General features: G+C 34.8%; 1 long non-coding RNA gene across 1 annotated transcript in view; it reads right to left on the reverse strand.

Moving 5' to 3' along the window:
- Positions 1 to 2,435: 2,435 nt before the first annotated feature.
- Positions 2,436 to 21,630, reverse strand: part of LOC102070330 (uncharacterized) — a 31,043-nt gene continuing 11,848 nt past the window's right edge. The window contains exon 2 of the long non-coding RNA XR_003381495.2: positions 2,436 to 7,825. This is a non-coding gene — a long non-coding RNA (uncharacterized LOC102070330). The remainder of the gene's footprint in view (positions 7,826 to 21,630) is intronic.

The raw sequence follows: 21,630 nt of genomic DNA on the forward strand, positions 1-21,630 counted from the left end.
GATAAAAATGTGCAGAATTTGTTGAAGATTTCACAGAATAAGATCAAATAATAACAAATGTCAATGCATATCATCCATACACATACTTAATTCAGGATCTTTTGGAGGAAAGGAATGCATAGGGAACATATATGTATATATTATGTATAAGAATGCATAGCATGTATTCATATATAGCTTGGAATGCTTGGAAGATAATAGAAGCAACCCTTAACAAAAGTAGGGTTTTGCAAGTAGTAGGAGCTGAGAATGTCTATATATACATTTCATAGTAAAGTTTTGGAAGATGTTGCATAATGTGTAGAAAACATGCAGAAGCAACCCAAATAGAAAGAAAAAAATTCAAAGATAAAAGCAGCTGAGTGCCAGCAAAAAAAAAAAAAAAAATCAGATTGCAAAAATTAAAAAGGGGAGATTACAAGAGAGAATGCAATTTAATCTTTGACCTGAAGAAATATGGTTGGATTTTTAACAGGCCATTGTTTATAAGTTACTTCAATCAGCTCTTCTAAAGTGAGGACATCTTAGTGGAAAGTTTATCTGCCAGTCATTTCTTTCACTTTTCCTGCCTAGTGTAAACTGCTGCATCTCTCCTCTCCAGTGACACACAGCAACAACTGGTTAACAGCACAGACAGTCAAATACCATAACTGGGATTGTTAAAATGGAAAAACTTAGCTTACATGGCAGTTGATATGCTATCCAGCTACTGCACAAGCAAGTCATTAGCACTGTGTTTTAACAAAATGAGATTGTAATTAGGTGCCTTTGATTCTAAAGCAGAATGAGTTGCACATTTCTGGCTGCTTTTCCCAAAGCATGACATCAGAGTAATCAGCCATAGACTGTCATTCTTTGCTCACCCCACATTTTTCCTCCATTAGTAACTCACAACTACTCCCTGAGCAAGATGAGATTCTCAGTCATCAATGAGCAATAAATATCCCTGCCAGGCTTGATAAGATTTCTCAGACACATATAGTATTTTTTGGTTTATTCCTGCTTTTCAATTTCACACGCTGTCTCAGTGTCGAAGTCAGGTCTGGATCACTGCTGAATTGTGGTTGCTTTGCCTCAGTAGGAATTAGCAGTGTTCCTCTGTAGTAGCTGTCCTGCATGGAATAGGACCATCAGAATATCTTGCTTTCTGTCCATAACGTGGGCAGACTGTCCAGAGCATCACACCAGCCCCAATAATTCCCTCCTGTGGCAGTGAACCCATGGGTCACTAGCTGCAGACAAATAGGGGAACCCTCTTTCCTACACTGGGCTGTGGCCACTGCAGTCTGGCTGAAGGGCTGGGAAACCCTTCAGTCCTGAGCTTCAGTTTAGTTACCTGTACTCCTTCTCTTGGGATCTGATCTCAATGGGTCTTGTTGGCCCATTGACTTCACCAAGAACTCTGTGCTTTGAATAGTTATGGAATTGGGTCCAGAATCTGGAACTAGACATCTCAAAACGAAGATTTATGACTACATTCACCAACTATTCCCCAAAATATGTGGCATTACCAGAGGACGTCACAAATGATGTGTGAAATGAGACACCTTTGCAGATTGGCAGTGCACAAAGAGGATGAAGAAAATGACATGTAATTATTACAGTGCTATTAGCTGTGATATTCAACTTACACAAAGACAGAAAAGTCCAATAAATCCAAAAGCTTTAGATTTGCTTTAAAAAGAATAAATTGCTTGGAAATTTCTTTCTAATAAATTTCACCAGAACATTCTTTCAGAAGAGAGAAGGGTCTAGAGGAAGAAAGGGAGACATTTTAAATTAGTTGACTCATTTTAAAGTTTGCTCCCTCCTTTTTCTTTACTTGGAAAAATGCAAACACCTTTCAGGCATATTAACATTAAATACTGGGAGGTGAGAAGGAGGAAGACTATGACAATACTGAAGTTTTGGGAGGATTCTGGATGTACCTCTATCTGCCAACACAATAGATGCAGTGTTGTTGATTTTACAGAAAGAAATGAAAATAAGGTATGTCTGCCAAAAGGTGGATTAAGACATAGTTAAGAATATTTACTTAATTTTATGAATTTGGATTTTGTGGCAAATTATAAAGCCTAATCGGACAGACAAACTCTTGGCAAAATATCTTAAATACAACTGAGGAAAGTGCATGCACCAAGGTCTGTCATCAGTCCTGTAAGCTTCTCAAAGGTGGTTCCAATAAATTCAGAAAGCCCTTACACATTTTGAGATAGATATGTCAGGCAAGTCAGAATCCTTCCACTTCTGAAAGATGAATAGTATTATTTATAAATGAAATGTTTTGAAATGAAGTTACATGTGCAGAGAAAATTGAAGAATATTAATCCTGAGTGTTTTGTCTGCTATGTGGCAAACAGATTTTTTTTCACCTGTCCATTGGATGCTTTTCTTCTTTTTGTTTAATCAATAAATGCATAATAAAACTTTGTAAATGCTGCAAGATAATTTTATTAAAAAAATAAAAGGTCTGCTACATAGCATCAATGTACACAATTTCAATCAAGAGCTGGCAAGCAGATCATCAAAGGATATATTAAAAGAAAATTAATATTGAATTATTTCTAATTGTATCCAACAGGCACCTTTACTAGGCCCAGTGCTATTCAGTATTCCCAGCAGTGACCCAGAGCTGTGAGTACAGATTACCATGCTAAGGATCTGAGGATGACAGAAAGATTCCTCTGTGAGTACATCGTTATGAAACCAAGGAGGAGATTTCTTTATCAGCTAGATCCATTGCAAGAAATGAGCATCTTAGGAGACATGAATGCACAGTTAAACATAATACAAATGGATTTCACCGCCCCAAAAGTGGGGTAGAGTGACAGGGAGTGCCTCGACTCTACCAGGATTTAGGGGCCATGGTGGATCAGCAACCCAACATGAGCTCCCACCATGAAGCTGCATGAACAGAGAATGTAATCCTTGATTGCTGATGTAATTGTTGGAATAATTCCCACGGATCTGTTGTCCATATTTTAATGAGAATGGTGGGAAAAAAATGGAGACTTCACAAAATTGCATTTAAAATTAATTTGAGAGCAGAAGAAAATTATTTGCTGTGAAAGCATAAACTCAATGTCTTTGATTACTAAAAATGAGGGCTGAGTATGACTTGATTAAAGTTTATAGATCATGGGAGAAAAGCCTCACACGCAGATTCTTTATCCTGAAGGGGAATATAACAACCACCCAACCACTTCCACCATTGCCCCAAATAAGTAAATAAATAAATAAATACATACATACATACATACATACATAAACAACACTGAAAAATTAGAAAAAAAAAGTTTTTTACTAATGAAAATATGTATGAAATATATTTCCCAAAAATGAGGAGTCTTGCCTATTGGCATATCTTCAAATCATGATATAAGTTAAAATTTCATCATAAATTACCTATTCCTTAGTTAAATGATAATTTTATTTGACTTGATACCAAATGAATAAAATAGATAAAATTTAAAGGTCTTAAATATGCCCACAAACTTGCTGAGTTTGGATTCCAGGAATCCAAAACAGAATAGAAGTAGTAAGAAATAAAATAGAAATAAATTAGGATGATCTATTCAAAATTACACTGTCTGAAGATCTGTGGCCTGACTTGAGACTTTTGTTATAATTCTACATGAGGATCTCTGACTCTAAACCATATGCTCTGCTGTGGTATGTGTTGCACAACTATGGAAAATGTCTCAATGTAGGTATTTTTCATTCACATAAAATTGTCTGTAAGAATTTATATCCCAGCTGGTATGATGTTATACAGAAACAATATCATGTGTTGTTCTGTAAGTTGTGCATATGTTTAGTTTCTGAGGCCAAAAATCAGGATGTGGTTTGAAGAAAAGTGGGAGGAGTCAAGTAGTAAAAGTGTTACACCATATGACAATCTCAAAAAAAAAAAAAGAGCATATCAGCAGGGAAAATGTATAGCAGAAGCAGCGAGTGCCTTTACTACAATAACCAGTGATCTGCTGTGCACATGTGCACATTTTCTTACCACTGGAGTTTTAAAAGTATAGCACTGCAACCTGTTGTTTGCATAGTTAGAACATCTGTAACAATACAGCAAAAATCACTTTTTTGGGATGCAGTTTGCTACTTTTTGCCAGCATTAATAATTCTGAATTTTAGCATATTAGATAATACCGAATTATTAAGAATTTTATTTGTTAAATATTAGATATTTATTACTGTTACTAGTTTTGTTATTGTTATTATTTATCATATGGCTTTCATGTCCAAGACAGGAGACAGGGTGGTCATGTCCCACTCTAGAGAAGCACACTTGCAGGCTTGCTGCTGATCCAGTGAGGCTTCTGAGTAATTTCCTGCTAGAAGGTAATGGTCTGCAAGTCAGCTTAGTGGTTTTTAAGGGCATCAGAATGATAGCACTCATGATTTGGAAAGTGCCCAACCTGTAAATGATTCAACATGCCTCGTCCTCAGGTGAGTCACACATCTCCTTAAGTCCAAAAATGTTTTACTGACAGACCTAATGCAACCAATTGAAAACTTTTTTTGATCCTTAAATTAACATACTAGGTCTCCTTGTGTATTTAACCTGGGTCAGAGGTTCAGAGTGCAGTGAAAGTAAACAGCTTCCATCTCAGTAGCACATATAACACATTAATTTTTTTTTAATAAAAATATCTTCAAAAGAAGTTTATATACATCTATTCTTGATACATAAATCTGTTGAAATAGTAGCAAAAATAGGCTTTTTGAGGAAATCACAGGATTTGTAGCTCCCTGACTGTTTTCTCTATTCATTTTTTTGAAGTGTGTTGAAATTTTCAGGTTCCATATGGACAAATATAGTCACCTAAATTTCTCTATCAGGTTCAAACAAGTTTTTAGTAATTATTTTTTCAATTCTATGTTTTTTGAATGTATGATTAATTAAAGTAAATAATCACCAGATGGAATGAAATTCTGCTTCTTGAACTTATGCAAGTAATGCAGTTGAAGTAGCTTAAAATAACAGCATGCATAAGTTAGTCATTTTCACAATGAAAGCATAAGCCCTAAAGATGCTCTTATTGCTCTTATTTATTTAAATCACTCTGGATTTAATTAAAGACAGATAACAAATTGTTATCAAAGGTTAATCTCTTTTTGAATCTTTAATTCACCAACAATTATAACATATCCATTTTTATCATTCAGTAATTATGGTTTCTTCTATTCTAGTAGAGCCTGATACATTTGGTGGCATCTTGTGAGCATGTCAGTGATAAATGACAAGCATTTCCTACACCTGTGCTTCAGCTCTTAGCTGGCACTTATCACTGGCAAAATTGCAGGTAACAGACACTGTGGTCCCTTCACTGATTACCTAAAGAGAAAAATATTGCATTCTTGCTTTTGATATTATGATAAAACATCTTAATTCTGTATCTGCTTTGTTAATTACCTTTCCTACCATAAATGCTGAAAGTTTCAGACAGGAGTCAAATTGTGGGGCTTCTTATGTCCCTAGCCCTATGAACTTGGGCCCTTGCTCCAGGCCAGAGCACATTTCAAGACTGACTGCAAGAGCACAGAGCTACACTCAGGGTCAAGGTATGGGATATGCCAGAGGACAAATCTGCACAGTGCCATTGCACAGCTCTGTGGTGACAACAGCCACCCCAGAGCAGAGCTAAAGGCTGGCAACCTGGGGCAGGGATCAGGAGACATCACCCTGGGCACACTCCTTGCCCATTGTCAGAATAAATGTGATTAGTCCTGCCAGGATAAACTGTGGAGATGCCATTTGCTTGTTGTATTTTATATTTACATAGATTTTCTAAAGATTCCTGTAGAAATTCTACTAATTTCCTGTTAATTTCCTTTTCTGTATCATAAAATATGTACAGCCATATAACAGCAGTTCTTTTTCTGTCACCAAAATTCTCTACAGAAGATTCACAAGTCTTTTTTTTTTTTTAATCTTGTTCTGTCAAGAAATAGTAATGAAATCAGCCTGCTTATCTAATGGGAAAGCCATGGCATTTAAGATGTTAGCCAGACAAAATGTTGCTGAAAGTTTAGTAGCTGAAATACTAAGATATGGGCCATACTAATTTCAAGTTTTTGTGATGATGACAGAATTCTGATGATGATGGCATCTCCTAAAGAAGCCTCTTTTATTCCCAGCAAACCTCATTTCTATCAGTCTCCAGAGACCTGTATGTTCCAGAGAGGATACCAAAAATCAGTCCATTAAACAGTTGAAAAAATAAAACAACCAAAAAAACAGTGAAACAAAAAAATACCCCACTTAAACATTGTCTGCACTGCCCTAGAGACCCATCTCCTCCAGGATGTTTAGTCTAAACTTTTATTTAAAAAACATGAGGCCCAACAGGCAATTTTAAATACCCTATGAAATGCTTCCCTCTTTCATTGTGAAACTTCTAGAGACTGTACAACACTGCAAAAAGAGCATTATCATCTTCTATTTGCAGACAGGGCAACTAAGATTAAATGCCCAACACACTTCTGAAGTAGCAGCAAAGAACAGGCCCTGGATTTTTCTTTCAAGCTACCTTAACACTCTGCCAAATAAATCTTTTTTTCCCTGCCTGAAGATTTTCTTCACTGTGAAATGCCTTTTTTTTTTTTTTTTGGTTTCCTATTATTTTTTAAGAAAATTAGACAATTTCTCCAGATTTTTGTTGTATTTTATCTTTATTATTTCAGAGATCTTCTCACAGTTTGGAAAAATAATAACTTCCCAGGCTACATTTCTTAATTCCTGTTGAAAAACCTTGATGTCTTAGTGCTTCCTTTGTGAATGGAAAAAAAGTCATTACTTGTGCTTCCTCTTAACATCTACATTCCCACACAGTACAGAAACTCTTGCTGATGTGTCTGGAAATTGTACTAATTGTCACTAAATTCAAGGACTTGATTCAGCAAAACATGTCTTAAACAGGAAAGGGGAAAAAAAGGCAGGCCAGCATTAAAACACATAGCTAAACATTTGCCTAAATTTGTAACAAAAAATATATATAAATATTGAGGTGGAAGGCTGATTAAACAGTAGAATTCATTGCATGAATCAATAATTTTCCTTTAAAAATAGCCTAAAGTCCTAATCAATTAAAAGATAATTTCCTTCAGTTTAAAACAAACTTAAGAAGGGTCAAAGATTTGTCCTGCAAGCTCTGACAGTCAATTTAAGTAGTCATTCATGCGAGCAATGATAGAAACATCCCATCTTTCATCTTCCTCTGGTAGGACAAAAATAATATAGTACAATGAAAATGAATTTAAGGAAATTTTAAACAATTATATTTTTCTGCCCCAGACTGTGTCCCATTTCTTTTAGAGCTTTGGGAAGCCCTAATGGTTCACAGCAGTGGCCAACAAAGAGTGACCTCTGGACAGCCAGTTCTGGGATTTAGACATGTAAATAATTTTTTCTCTTCGAGCTTGAAAATGAAGGCTACAGCTTGCTCTGCCACCACTCGTGGGGCTTTGTCTGATGGCACAGGCGTGGAAGCTTTGAGAAAAATGGAAATGTGCGTTGCCAGAAGCGAAACCGTGAGCGATGCTGGCAGCGAGGTCTCTGCTCCCGCCGCAGGTCAGCGTCTCCTCCGTGTGCCTTGCCAGTGGTGGGGGCTGTTCCAGGGCTGCAGCTCTGGGCTCTGCTGCATCTCCAGCTGGCACTGGGACTTGCAAGGTTTGCTCACATGCTTGCAGGCAGGAGAGGCTTTAAAGCACACAGCCTGTTAAATTCCAGTAAATGTGCTGCTGCATATTTTAGAAGGAGCTCCTGACCACGTGGTTCACAATTAGTGTGTCCATTTCAGCACTAAAAAGATGCCTAGGAAAAGAAAATGTGTGTGTAAGTACGAAAAAGTATCAGAATAGAGCACTTAGACTGAATAATTAATACCATTTCATGTTTTGCAACCATATATTTTAGTCATCAGAGATGACCAAGGCTACAAATTCATGTTTATTGACAAGGATACATTTCTTAAGTCACCATTTAAAATGGATTTTTATGGCTGGTCTTAATAATCAAGAGGCAAAACTATGTTGCACTACATGAACATACTGCAGGTAAAAGTTAAATGGCCAAAATGATTCTCTAACTCACCAGGCAAAAAGTCAATAGAACAGTTATTGAGTCAAAACAAAGAAAGAATTGTCCTATTCTCCCTGCATCTATCATTTTAAATATGAGTAAAATCACCAGTTAGTCTAAAAAAAACAAAGTTAACAAATTTACCAGGCTTGCAACACACTGCAAGTTTGCATTATGAGTTTACATAACTAATTATCATCATAGGTCTGCTTCATAATGCTGATTTCAGCAAAAGTACTACCAGGAAACATGTTTTATACCAAAACATAACATTTTCTCACCTCATTTTTACCAGTGAGTACACTCCCTTCTGCTTTACATGGTTCTGCTTCCCTTCACATTTCTTCATGTTCTTACATAATTATCAGGCTACTAAAAAATATTTTAATCCAAGTAATCCAGTTTCCTTTTAAGAACTTTTCCAGTAGTGTCCTTAATAGTTTAAGCAGAAATATAGTCAAAAAACATTTTGTTCTCCTGAGGCACATAATAGTTACACATGAAAAATAGCTTCCTGTAGCTTCCTATTCTACCACAGTTGCACCATGAGGTTCATGTAACATTTAAAAAATTAGGGCAAGATAAAAATTGTATTTAGACATAACAAAGATACAGTTAGAACAAAACATATTATCAACAACCAAGTTAAACCTAGTTATATTTTGCTATCATTGTACACCTTTTTCACCAATAGATGATTTTATATTTGAAAAGTGGCTAATATCACTAAGGTAATTCCCAGCTACTAGTAGGAACTTTTGACGGTGACTTAATACAGTATAAAGTGACTTAAGATCCAAAGATGCCTCAGGATGATTTCAAGAGTGACTATTTGAAAAGAATACCCCAAAGAAATCCACTAAAAAGTCCATTCTTTAAACATTCCCCAAAGAATTTCCGTCAGCAAAACACGGAAAATGTTAAGCAATAATAGCTAAACTTCTGTAAAACAAAAAAGAAACTCCTATTCTACAGTTTTCTTACCTAAGCTGGATAGAGTGCAATTCATAATTGAAAGATTTATTCAGAATAGAATATGTAAAACTCTTAAATTAAAATACCTTACAGGCCTCAACTCTCTCCTTCTTTTGTTTTCATCACTCACTGGAAAAATACTCCATATTTTTCAGTTTATTCCCTAATGTACTGACCAGGATGAAATAAGTCTACAGTGAATCTCTTTTCTTCTTCTTTTCTTTTTTTTTTTTATTTTTTTTTATTTTTGTGCTTTGTTGGTTGGTTGGGTTTGGTTTTCTTTTGTGGGGAGTTTTTGTTATTGGTTGGGGTTTTTGGTTTGGATTTTTTGTTTGTTTTCCCTTAAGTTGTGCTGCATATTGCTGCCTATTTGGACCAGGCAGCTTTTATTTAGTACTCTCTATACCTTATTCACATCTGTCAACAAAAAAAACACATCGCAGTCACACACCAAGGCACAAGTCACAAAACTCACAGAAAAAGTAAAAGAAATGATATTTATATGTCATTTTGATAGTCAAGGGAGAAGAAGTGTCCCAGTCCCTCTTTCTAAAAATAATGCGTCATACAGGTGTCATCTCTGTATTTTTACTGGAGTTATCAAAAGAAAAAAAGTTGTCATTTATGGAAGTTGCTTCCTGCTATTGAAATAAAATGATGTGCTTTAAATCACAGTTCAGCTCTTCCATACCTTTCTTCCAAGAAAATCACGCTTACGTGTAGGGAAATGGGAAAAACCAGTTTTATTAACCCACCGTCAACCTCTCTCTTCTACACAAATAGCACACAGAAACTCTCTTCTGGTCATCTACTCCTACCAAAAATTGATTTGAAGTGTTTGCTATGTCTTAAAATAAAAAACAACCAAAAAACAAGCAAAAATAGTAAAACCAAACAAAACCAGTTACTCCTGCCATCCATAGCAATGATGAGCTGATAGGAAAACCTCACCATATTGTCTTGTCAGGCATACCTAATAGAGATGAAGAAGTCTCTAATTAGGGCATTAATTCCACACTGCAGTGCAGTTGCAATGCAAACTCCCATTTACTGACAGGTGCAATATGTGGGTGCAAATTTCTTGGCATCAGCAATCTACTCTTTTGCATTTACATTGCTAAGCAACATCATTGCATTGATTGACTTATGTACAGTACTACACTTTCACCTCTTAGGTACGGAAAGAAAAGATTGATTCCAATTTCGGTGCCACAGTTTTAAACAGATGCAGCACCGATGAATTAGGTGCACTTACTCCTAATTTACAGTCATGGAAGAAAAATAATTTTCTTGATTACCCTACTATTTAGAAAGCTCTAATTCTTTTGGATAGAATGAAGTTACACTGGTCTGAAACTCGCATGACAGTCAGGGGCACAGTTACATGTATTTTTCCACGAGAAGATGGCAGCTGTCCTCAAAGTGTAATGTGAGTTAACTAGGAAAAGGTGATTGACTGATGCTGAGGTTAATTGCTTGTTGGCATGCTAGAAAGCCTATGCTAACAAGTGCTGCTTATAACTAACAAGTGCCAATTATTTCCTTATATTCCAGTACACGTTATATTATGCTAGGCACTATACAAACACCCAGAAAGATCCAGACATCCCTACCCAGATCTGATAAGTTAATGAATTAAGAAAATCATGCAAGTTACTGATGAAAATGGGCCAGGGCATGTGGCTTATCACAAATGTACAGCTCTTCATACAATGGTACAACACTAGAAAAACTTTGTTAAAGCTATTAATGCACAGAACATATATTCATAATGAAAGTATAAATAGTTGTCTGGTCATAAACTTTATTTTCTCTGTTGCTGATCAAAAGCTTACAATAGCAGATAATGTGTACCATGTCATTATTAGAAGCCTGTGAACTCTTTAAAATATTCTAATCCTGTTTCCACATTTTTGTGGAAAAAAAATGTATATATATATAATTGGCAACCAACTGCACATACATGCTTGACAAAACTTCCCATTTAATAGGTGGATTGTTATGCAAAATATTGCCTAATATTTGTAGGATGCATTCACCTGGCTTGAAAAAATGCTGACAGAACTTGGATGCATATCATCATCCGTTGTTAAATTGATATTAAATTCATCATTTTGTTGCTAAAGCATCAGTAAACACCAATTTTAATTGCATTAATAAAATATGACTAGGACTGTAGTGACTAATACAGCTTTTCCCTATGATAATAATGATTTAAAATAAGATTAAAAAGTAGCATCTCCTCAAGGAAGAGGAGTTAATGTACCAAAAATTATCATGCAAAGCCAACCTGCCCCCCACCTCCTCCTCCTAGACAAGTCGTCTACCTTGTATCAGTCAGAATAAAACGAGGAAAGTTGATCTGAGTAGAAAACTTACCCGTCTTTCAGGCTTTCTTTGCAAGAAATCGTACAATGCTTGGTAAAACTGCATGCTTTGTCTGTTACTCCTTGCCTAATTTCAAACTAAACATATGTAATGGCATCACAGTGTAGTCACGAACTTGAAAGCCTTTGGAAGTGCATTAATTGTGAACATTGGGGTTTTTAACACCTTTTTCTAACTGTTAAGATGCAGACAGTGTCAAATATGTTGGTAAGCTGTTAAAAAAGGTAAAAAGTGGCTAAGCTGTGGTTTGATCTCTCCTACTCCTGCAGTGCAGGGAACATTTCAGCACAATGCTATCTCAAGAATTCAAAATAATGCAACAAAACTCTAACCATATGGGTTGTTAGGTAGTCCCGGGAGCTCAGCACAGGGTTGGGTGAGGTGACCATAAAAATGAAAATATTTAAGAAAATCTAAAAATATTGAAATTGTATTTGCAAATATTGCATTGGTATTCCTAGACTGTTATAGAATAGATAGGTACATTTCTGTACCCATCAAACACTTAATAAAAGATAACTCCTCTAGGCAATTTGCAAACTATAGTTTCATCTAGATATATGTCAGTGTAAATCAGGACCCTTCAGTTCTCAGTTTTTCTAAACAAGTATGCCATAATCTTTCCTAGCCCTGTTTCCGTCAGACCCTCATAAATCTACCACACTGCTCTGTCTCCTCAGAATGCAGTCAAATTCACAAATATTTTAAAGGGATAGTGAAATACACATATAGTAAGTCCATCATCCTAGAAGGAGTTAGTAATTTCCTTCACCTGCAGTATATATTTCATTTTAACACATCTTTAATAGACACCAACTAATCATGTTTAAAGGCTACCCCTTTATTATTGCCCTTTATCCATAAACCGCTCTTTTCACTGACCTTAATATATAAGGTGAAGATAGGCAATAGTTTGATATAAATGCTTACATATATGATTTTGATTTCAGCATACATAAGATAGAACTAGTTGGGCTGGACACAATTTTCTTAATTTACAAGCGCCGTTGTAGAATATATATTTTTGTTCCAAGTCAACTAATACCCTCAGAAATACTGATGACCGTAAAATTCAATGCCTTTCCATTTTTTTTCTCTAGCCTGTATTTTGTAAAAGAATAAAAAACATAATGACGTTTGTAATTTCAGATCTTTTAAGAATAGATCTTTTTCAGATCTTTTAAGAACAAAGAACTATCAAAGAACTATCTGAAATTTATAATATAAAAATTCTCTTTTCCTGGAATTACAGTTTTGTATTTATTGAATGCGTTCACAGGCTCCCTTAGGATGTGAAATGTATGGAAATATATGTGCATTACTAAGGAAAGAACTAAATTTATTCTTTCCCCACATCATGCTCTTCTTTGCAGTAGAGGTTTTTAATTCAACACAGAGCTAGAATGAGATGGAGCCAATTTCCTGGTCTATATGTGTGACAAATGCTAAAAGTGGCACAAGATTAACAAATTAGTTGATGTATATATCTTTAAAGATTTTTGACTATGTCCCAAATCAAAATGCATGCTTATTTGAAATGAAGATTTCCTTAGAGTTAAGTATTAGACAGCAACCTTATGAATTCTTGTAATTTTAAGATGGAATAGTGCAACATCAGACAACTAAAGAATAGCAACCTGAAAAAAATATCTAAGAAGGTTTTTATGGCACATCACTCTAATAATAACAACTTTTATTGCAATAAATTGTGTATTTTTAATGATAAAATATGATCTTTTGATAAGAAATTTGCTTTGAAAAAAGTAATTATTTCACTACACAGGTATCTCTCTTAAGAATGAATATTGACACTATTAACTATCAAAATATGAAATTCTCTCGTGTTAAGAAATGTATCAGATAGAAGCTTTTTTTAAAATGAGTAGAGGGAGATCTACAGTATAGACAAGTGTGTCATTATAGAAAGGTTTCTTTATGATGGTTTGAAATAAAAAGTAGGGAACTTGACCTTTTTAGCTGACATAGTAATCACCTACTTGATTTAATCCAGATATCTAACACCAAACAATAAAAACATCTGTGACAACAAACCATGTAAAGCTTGTGGAATTATTTAATTTTTTTTTAAAGAAAAGATAGCAACATTTAATAATCAGATAAGCCTGGATTGGTTCTTCTTACACAAAAACTTTTGTGTTTTGCAAATGCTAGGTTTAAGGGGCTATAACTTAGAAGTGAAAGTTTTTTAAGTTCAAGTGCATATGTTTTGGAGTTACCTCATTCACTCCTCTTCTAGGACCTTGTCATAGTCCAACTGTTTTGCTTTTGTCTAAATTACATCAAAATAATAGCTTTCTTTAGAGGTAAAAAAACTATCATACATTTCTACTGACTGTATCCAAACATGATAATACATTTAAAATTGAAGAGGAGCCATATTCAGGTTGCATGTCTCAGTCACCCAATCTCCCTCTCACGTATCTGTTCATGTTGACAGACTATGTCATAATACATCAACAGAGAGATCAGCATAGAAGAACAAAAATTCATCGCCTGACAGCAAGAGGAAAACTGATTTCTACTATTAAATTAGCAAAAATATACCAATATTTCACTACCAATAAAGACACCATGGCTAAAAACATTCACCATGTTATAAATTTGAATGAGCATTGGGAATTTTTTGTTTCAATAATACTTAAACACAAGAAAAAGGGAGGGGGAAGAGGGTGGATTCAAGGATGTCAACATCTTCACAAGAAAAGAATTGATTTCTGGTAAAATGTGCCATTACATTTTGGATTTGTTACTCTTTTAAATATTAGTTTTAAATATTCATTTAATTAGAGACCACTGAGCACTGTTTTTGCAAGATTCTGTTCTGACACAGGCTTGTCCTTATGAGGTCAAGGAGATGTGTGGAAAATGATCTGTGTCAACAGAGTGCATCAGTTTCTTTATATCTGAGTATTTTGACTCATGTAAAAAGTATTCCAGCTCCCTCATTGCCAGATATAATTTTAATATACTATATAGAGCAGTGGTGTATTGCTAGGAATTTAACAATAGCTGGAATAAATAATGTCTTTTTGCAGCCTGGGGCAACATCTGCCACTTATGCATTAATTCTGCCCCTGTTTGAACACTCTACAACATATGCACTTCTCTTTTGTCTGTTATCCTAGAGTTGTGTTATTCCCAAATATTGACATCATCTACTTTTATCAGCACTAACTGCTCTGAAGCTTCCTAGTCTCATGCTCAGCTCTATTTCTTTCTATTGATTATCTTCCTCACTCCAGCAGGTAGCTAGCCAGCGAGGCTGTCCTGAGAAATAGCTTCCAATGACTTTATACGCACAATTTACACGGAATTGTTTAAAGAAGATATTAGCCTCAATACAAATCAGTGAACCTCATTTAGTCAATACTGCACAATTCAGCTGTTGGCACCCTGTCACATGTTAGTCTTTAAAGTCAACTACCATACCCAATCTGCACATTAGCCATAGTATTTAGTTTCATATTAAAATGAGGCTAGTTTTTCACTTTTCTTTTTGAAATCTATTCAATATATTTTCTACATCACCTCGTTGAACCATATGATAGCAATATAATTCTAAGTATAAAAACCTGAGATTAAATGCTTGATTTTTGACAGTGTTCTTAAATATAATAAATTCAAAGGGAAATACTGTTAAGTTAAAATGGAGTGTTTTTCATTAAGTCCAATCAAATGGTAGACAACAAAGGATCTTTTATTTGAGAATATGAAGTGAAAATGAAAACCAGAAAACCTTTACTAAGAAAAGGTCCAGCTAAATTATGTTGGAAGGAGGTCTCCAGATTGAACCTGGGTGTTTCTTTTGCTAAGAATGAATTAAACTAAGATGCACTATGGGAGAACAGCTTACAAAAAAGGAAAACCTGTACCTTACAAAAATGAAAACAGGGCCTAAATACAGCTACAGAGAAAGATCAAATATTAAAAAAAAAAAAATTGCTACTGTAGCACCTAAACTATTCAAAGAAATTTGGGGGATTTTTTTACCCCTTTTGCATTCCACAGCAGGGTTCCAAAATCCTAGATGGACATTTACACAAAAATAATCTTTTCCTTTTAGCCTAACAGACTATGATCTAAACCATGATTTAAACTAAAGATAAAAGATACACAAAAAATAAAGTATATGCGCTTATCCCTAAATCTGTTACTTGAGAAATAAGACATCTCTTCTCTTGTTTTCAATCTGTAATAGGCACAATTTTTTTATTGTATTCAGCATGTCTTGATGTTTATATTAAAACTTCTCTGTGCATCCTTCAGTAGTAGTAAATAAATAGGTATTGTTTCTAATTGTTGGAAGAAAAATACTTGGTTTTGGCATATTTGACAAAGAAATATTTACATCTTTCCTATAAAGTGTTGCTCTTGTAAAGCATAAATTCAAAGACAACCTGCAAGGACTTGTGGCTATTATATTTTGCAGGTGGCAGAAAATAAAAAGAGGTCTGGGAGTATAAAGATTAAAAAAAAAAGATTAATAAAAAGACAACAAAAAGAAATCCCCACTTCACATTATGAGGTCAATATTTTAGAAAGCGCAGAGGAAAAATGCAGAATCCTTTTTAAGTCCTGATGAGCAATCATCTGGACTTACTGATACACAGAGGTACCGATACCTTTTGAGAGGAGGTAAAAATTGTCTGCCTAGTGAGCAACTGGGAATATTGATATCAGACTATATCTTCATCCTAAATACTGGTAATTTGAATATATAAGTAGAAATGTTTTGCATGACCTCTGCTCCCTGCTCTTTTCCTTGAAAGCCGAGGTTCTGAGCCCCAGGTAGGAGACAGATGCTGAAAGATGACCAGTCTGGCCTTCCTGATACATCTTTGTACGCACACACTCTCTCTCTCACATACACACATTTATTGCAACCTGATGCTCATAGGAAAGCTTTTTCCTCCTTTTAAGTTTCTACAAGGAACATTTCAGAAACCAAAGGGAGAAAAATTAAAAAGCAGCGAGGACAGAAATAGCTGCATATTCAAGCAGCAAAAAGGCAGGTGTGGTATGAGAATTCCTGGTGTTCTTGTCTGCAGTGCTCTGCTTTGCTGTTGGAGGATTTGATGGGTACTTTTCATGGGTCTATATATGTTTATGATAAATGTACTTGGAAAGAGAAACCTTCCAGGTACTCTTTGGCCTATTTACTTGGGTAGATCTGCTTTTTTGAGATAAAAGTTATGCTGTATTTCAGCTGCTGTCTTCCGTGCATGTGCCTACACATTAAGTATTTTTTCCCACCAATTATGTTAGTAATCACTAAAGTAGATGTAAAATCCTTTCCTTATTTGTTATATAAATTACATCCTGGTAAATCTTACAAGATATTTATATGCAATCAGTACTTAAACATGTTCCAATTGTTCTACTGCAACATTTCCTCAATACTGTTAGTACTTACTTCAGTCATGTCTTATAAGAATTGCTAGAACTGTAGTTGGAAAAATAGTTAATTCAAAGTTAATTTCTAAAAATCTTACCCTTTTAAAGTTAACTCTGTTCTATATACTAATATGTAATAAATATTCTGGATGAGCCAATGTACTGACAGGAAATAAGCGTACAACAAACACTACATTCTGGGGAAGATGCAGCATATAGAGTAAAACAACATATGCATTACAAAAGTTTACAAAGTCAGTTTGATGTAGCTGTTTTCTTAAGGGAATAAAAATATCTTAGTAATTATTACCTGTGTCTCCTTTCATTGTGATAGGAAAAAAAACCACACAAAATTTCTTACCATTCCTAATCCTTTTAAGCTCATTTTTTGAGATGCATGGATTTATTATGTGCTTAAATTAAGCTACAGTGATCACCTTTCCCATACTTTCTTAAAATGGTAACTGGGTAGAAAACAAACCTAGAAAGCAGATTAGTATTATTTCATATCTAGGAGAAAGAACAACTTTTGTACCTGAAATTAGAAAGCATTTGTAGCCCATTATTTGTAGCCCATTATTTTCTTTTTAATGCAGATAATTTTACTTCCAGATGTCAAGATTTCTTTAGAATTTGTTCTTACTACACAGAAAAGTGCAGAGGAATAATTTACAGCCAACTTTCTTTAGCCATTTATGTCTAGAATATAGTATTTAAAATATCTAATAGGGAAAAATATTGTTGTCCCCCTGAAAGCATAATTATTAAAATATGATTATATTATTTATCAGTAGGCATTGCTATTTTCTTTGCTTGATTAGGTTTAGATTAATGCTCAGAAATTTAAATTCAGACATATTTAGCCTCTGATTTTTAGACAGATGTCAGTCAGCATTAGTGTATCAATTTTTCATCGGAAAATAGAGATGCATGTTAAAACCACTTCAAAAAACATGGAGTTTCTATATGGGACCATATTATCAATGCTAATTATATCCTTAAGATAAGCATTAACTGTGGCAAAGAGGGGAATCAAACTGTTTGCAGAGCATGTGAATCTCAACTGGACATAAAACTGCCTACTCTGCTTCCTGGTTTTCTTCTTCAGTCTCTTTAATACCTGGAAATATTACAAAACTATTAAACATACTTTAAATGAAGATATTCTCCTGACATGATTAGCTTGGCATTTGTGTTGTTTCAGCATACCTCTCCAGGCAGCAGTGATTGTGTGCCGGTGTTAAAAACACGTATGTAGCGTGTTCTTTGTGTGTGTTTGCATGTCTGTGTAGGCAAACATTTCATCACCACTGAGTGTGAAGCCAGTCACCACTGACTCTGTGTGTGTGTGTGTGTGTGTGTGTGTGTGTGTGTGTGTGTTTATAGACAGGTGCTAAAAGCAAAAGCGAGGTCTGAGGGTGGAAATGAAGAGCATTTCCTTTTGGAAGAGCCCTACTTGACCAAAGTCCTGCCCTCCAGTTTGAGAGAAGGATGGGAAGGGGCACTGCAAGAAAGGTCTGACACTGCAGCCCACTGAAATTCCTCAGAGTTACCAAACATGTTTTAAAGGAAAGTTTTAGATATACAGAGCTTAGAGTCCTATGAGCTGCATTAAAGGAATCACAGCTACACAAATCAGGCTTGCTATTAAGACTGCCTTTTGGGGTTAAAATTAAGTGGCAAACCAGATGCACAATTTCACTGCAATTCTAAAGACAATTCTGAAACAATGCTCAGCTGGTGCAATATGTTATTTTGTGTTCACAAGATGAAGTGGAATTTAGATTTTAAAAACCAGTAAAGATTTTGAAGAGTTTTGAGGGAGGCCTACTTAGCTTCCACCTAATTTCAGAATTAGTCTTGGCTGTCTTCTCACTCCAACAGTCCTTGAATCAAAATTCCAAATCAGAATCTATTATTTTCTTACTCATGTTAAGCAGCATTAAGTAGAGGGAAAGGATTTTATTTACATTAAGGAACCAATCTTACGGTTTTCACACAGGAAAGGCACCCTTTAGAGGCAATAGCAATTTATATTTCTTAAAAAATTCCAAAAATAATCAAACAAAAAACCTCCAAACAAACCAGCTTTCATTTTTCAGCATTACTTAATGCCTTTACTTACATTAGATTTCACTGTATTCCAGAAACACACAAGAACAGATCACAACTTGCAGTACCAGTGTTCCTTCTCTCCTTTTCTCTCCCTCCCCCTCTCACCTGCACCATTTTGATTTTAAATTTGCTGAAGCCCATTCAATTTATAAATAACCTTAAACTGTTGAACTGTTCACTAGTTTATTTGAACAGGAGACAGTGTTATTGAAACAAATCTAGTTAACAAGGTAATTAGCTTTTGTAATATTCCTCAGAAGGCTGGAAACCAGCAGTTCATCACAGCACTGTACAAATAGCAGTATGCAATGTTACAATGTTAAGCCTCTGCTTACAGGGGCTTCTATCAAAACTCACTGGTCACATTACCTACAAAAGGTATCCAAGGGCCACCAGAACTGATTTATTCACTTGAAGTGGAAGGATGAAAATATTTTCCAATAGTAACCTACTGTAAAAGCATAGGCTACTGCTGGTGTTGAAAAGATGGGGCTAGAACCACAAAAATCCTTTTTCTTGATTCCACAAAAGGCTTTGGGCCTAATTATTTTTAAGTATAATCCAGCCAACATCTTCTCATGCTTAGCTGCACTGAGTGACACTATTTGTGATGCCCAGTCTGCTGAAACTGAGCAGGTTGCTGTCAGTTTAAAAATGACTATAATAAAAGTGACCATGAAGATGGATCTTGTGATTTTGCGTTTCTAATCAGTCATCTGTGAAGAACACTTTTGCTTTGATTCAGCAGACTGGTGACAGCCATGATTGATAGTGCATGAGGATGAAAAAAGGTTATTAACTGTCTTCCTATTAAACTCAATGTATTACCCCTCTAGGTGCATCTCATACTTTAACTTAAAGTACTTACTCAGGTAAGGTCAAAAATGAACTCTATAAACACAGTATCCATCCTGTTGTAGATGAACCAGGGGCTCTAATGCTAAATTTTGAATGTTCAGCATTAAAGCATATCTGAATCCTGACACCTTAATTACTGTGCCAAAACCAAACACTGAGCAGACCTTCGTATGCTTCCAAATATGTAACTATACACAAGAATTTTTGTATGATACAGGAACCGATCAGTGATTCTGTGTGTTGGTGAATACACGCAGACAAATATGTTTTACTTGCTATAATAGTCTCAAAATAAAAGTTTAAATAGTGTTATGAAAAAATATGTAGAAAAGAGATAAGAAGTGTCTGAGGGGTTCAGGTATGAATCTTACGCAGAAAATAGCATTTTACCTGCTCATAGGTAACTCCATTGTTAACTTGATCAAGTGTGATTTAATAATTTATGAAGGCTTCCTATTAAAAGAAAATAAAAATATTTTACTGTAAATATAAAAGCATCTATTTGTTTCCTTACAATATGTTTTAGTCTTAGTTTTTATTCCCTTTTTACTGATGACAATACTCACAATTATCAACTGAAAAAAAAAAAACAAAGGAAAATGGCACATATATTCATTTTCAAAATAATTATTTGGTGGAAATACTGATTCCTAGGGTACTTCTAATTTCTCAGGGTGTCTCTGTGAAGTGATAATTTTAAAGGAGCTTAAGGAGAAAAAGAGTGAAATCCTTCTCTTGTGTTCATTTTAGTTTCTCCTGACACTAGAAATGAATTGAAAGGGGAAAATTGTTTACATTGTGTATGCAGGTTAGCACCTTTTTAGATTCACAAGTTTATTTTAGAAATTAGGACTTTTACAAACACTTCTTTATAATCAGTAGCATTTTAAATTTTTTAATTTTCTTTATGAATAAATTTCAGATGCTCTTTGAATTTGTTTATGCATATCTTATATGACAAACATTTTCTTGTAAAAATAAGTAGAAATACAGATTAAAAAATCCTATGATTTTAATGAGAGTGTGCACACTCTTATCTGAAGGAATGTACAGACACACTTGTTTAAAATAAGCTCTTTCCACATGGTACATAAGATCTCCCTGCCAAAGACATTATTCTGTATTTGTTTTTCAGAGTATTAAAACATACCTTTACATTTAGTTTTATAACAGTCCTTCAATTCCTCTTTTACATTACATCAAGAATATTTTTTGCACCCATTAACATCATTCCAGCGGGAGGGAAGACCATTGTACCAAGCTAGATCCTTTTGGGGAAAGAAGGAAAAATTATCTCTCTATTCTGACTATTCTATAATGTACTGTCATGCACAAAGTCTGCAGCCTAAGTAAATATTTTAATCTTTTCAAGGCGGTATTAAATTTCAGTTGTCCCTGTTATTTTTAAACAATTTTTTAAAAAACATTCACAGTTGGTTAAAATCCAGAAAAAATATAGTCTACCTAATATGATCTCATGAAAAAAAATTATTAAACAATCCTCTGTAACATCTTTATTTCTGGAAAATGTGTTCTTTTCAGGTGTGGACTTGGGAATAGGCACCAATTTTGCCTTCAGTAACATTTCTGCTTTATAATAAATTGCAATCCTCTTGTAGCCCCGTGTGGATTTACAACTGGCAGGCTTTCTCTCTGACAATTTGGGGTCACTGTGGATATAGGTGAGCAATAATTTCAGAGGTGATGGAGATATTGACAGAATTTAAGAGTCCAAGTTCCCAGGCAAATATTTGTAAAATGTACATTCCTACATTGGGTTTTAATTA

The sequence above is a fragment of the Zonotrichia albicollis genome, chromosome 1, assembly GCF_047830755.1.
Source record: "Zonotrichia albicollis isolate bZonAlb1 chromosome 1, bZonAlb1.hap1, whole genome shotgun sequence".
NCBI lineage: Eukaryota > Metazoa > Chordata > Aves > Passeriformes > Passerellidae > Zonotrichia > Zonotrichia albicollis.